Genomic DNA, 1,816 nt, shown 5'->3' with positions numbered 1-1,816 from the left:
AGAAATTGAATTGCCCTATCCATGTTAGATTCAAGAAAAGGTATCCTTCACAGACTTTCTTCTCTGCTTTGACCTCATACCAATTTGGGATGTTTTTGGACTTTGCCCTCTGACTGTTGGTTAATGGTTTTGCACTGTAGGTTTTGCAAATTGACTGATTAATGTGTGCCTTTTTACCGCAGTAAAAAAATGGTGAGCTTGGTTTGACTTGGGATAATTTCAACATCTGAAGGATGGTTTGAATTCTGGTAGTTTCGTGGTGAGTTGGTTTTGTTTGCAAGCCTAAGGCCAATGCTTTTGGTTGATTTCATGACTTAGCATTCTATGTGTGGCATGAGCTGTTGGTTGCATTGCTTGCTGCAGTTTGTTGTTTGATGGCAGGTTGGAGGCTTTGGGCTAGGTGATAATACTCTTTCATTGCCACAGATTCAAGCTGTCTTAGGACTGAGCAGTAGGATGAGTTCAACCACTTAAACTCATCAACATTTTCAACAAAAATTGTAGCTTTTCAGGAGGATTCAATAAAAACCACATGTTCATGGCTCCACAATTTAATTTATCCGTAACAAGGTGAAAGACGTGCTTTGAAGGATCCTTCGCATTCAAAACAGCTGAGTTGACAACAACAGATGCAGCCAAAACATTGTCTGAGAATAGGGCGTAATGATAAAGACTGGGATTAACCAAATTCTCAATCATGGGGAAATTTCTCTTTCCAGGTGGAACGAGATAGTAATCTATGGTAAGGCGCATCGATAAGCAGTGAATTCCATTCGGTATGGTCTTGGCAGCCAACTGACTAAGGAATGTGCTTTGTTTCTTCAAGCCCCGAACTTGCTCATCAGCAGTTTGTAGCATTGCCCTCAATTTCCCGGTAACCAACTTGCCGTCATACAATTGATCTTTTGCCTTAGAAAGAACTTGACCCATAGCTTTCATTTTTTCATGTTCACTATGGTGCAGGTCAGCATCGGAAGTTGTCTCACCTAAAGCACGCTGACTCTCTTTAAGCCGTGTTTGCAGCTCTTGGCACAAGTCAAGATTGTTCTTCGTCTTCGCAACACTCAAGTATACCCTAGCCATAATGATCTGATCTCGCATCAACCGAACGGTAGAATCATTCTCATTTTCATTTTCTTTCCTCCAAATGTTGTATTTACCTAGAACTGCTGAATCAACTGATTTTGAACGTTCAATAGCAGAATCTTCAAGTTTTACAATAACTTCGTCATCCTGTTTTACCAGCTCGGCAGCACGTTTGGCCATCCTTTTCACTATTAATTGCCTTCTGGCCAGCTTTACGGGACTATCATTCCACTGAGGAAAAGCAACTGAAGATCTTCCTTCCTTCTCCTTTTGTTTCTCATGACTGAGATGCGTTTCTGGTTCTAAACTTGTTTGCTTGTGCAGGTTTGGAATTGCAGGTTGTTGTACTGGACTGCATTGTAGCTTGGGATGTTGTTGTATGCTGCAGGACATGGTTGTTGGTGATGCTGCAGAAAGCATTGCCTTGGTTCATGTTGCACCTTGCATTGGTTTTCTCCAAATGCTGCAGGACATATTTGGGTTTGGTTGAAGGATGTGGTAGGCCAAGTTGGTCCATTATACCAGGACTGATGCACCCTGTGATATAAGCTGCTGTAACTAGACAAATGGTGGATTGAATTGTATGCAGGTGAATCCCAATCGTCATCAACAAACTTCAAAAGAGTCATTTCTTTATCAACATCATACTTATGTTTACTTCTCCTGAAACAGGATTATTGAGATGAGCACTTGGACTTCGGTTCACACCAGCATCTAAGAGCTTTCCTTC

At 41.4% G+C, this 1,816-nt stretch overlaps 1 pseudogene; it reads right to left on the bottom strand.

Annotated features, from left to right (window-relative positions):
• Positions 1 to 322: 322 nt before the first annotated feature.
• LOC127096563 (polygalacturonate 4-alpha-galacturonosyltransferase-like) lies at positions 323 to 1,509 on the bottom strand (annotated as a pseudogene).
• Positions 1,510 to 1,816: the final 307 nt, after the last annotated feature.

This window comes from Lathyrus oleraceus, chromosome 6 (genome assembly GCF_024323335.1).
Source record: "Lathyrus oleraceus cultivar Zhongwan6 chromosome 6, CAAS_Psat_ZW6_1.0, whole genome shotgun sequence".
In the NCBI taxonomy this organism is placed as follows: Eukaryota; Viridiplantae; Streptophyta; class Magnoliopsida; order Fabales; family Fabaceae; genus Lathyrus; species Lathyrus oleraceus.
Note: the sequence above shows the minus strand (reverse complement) of the source record. Positions and strands in the feature narration are given on the sequence as shown.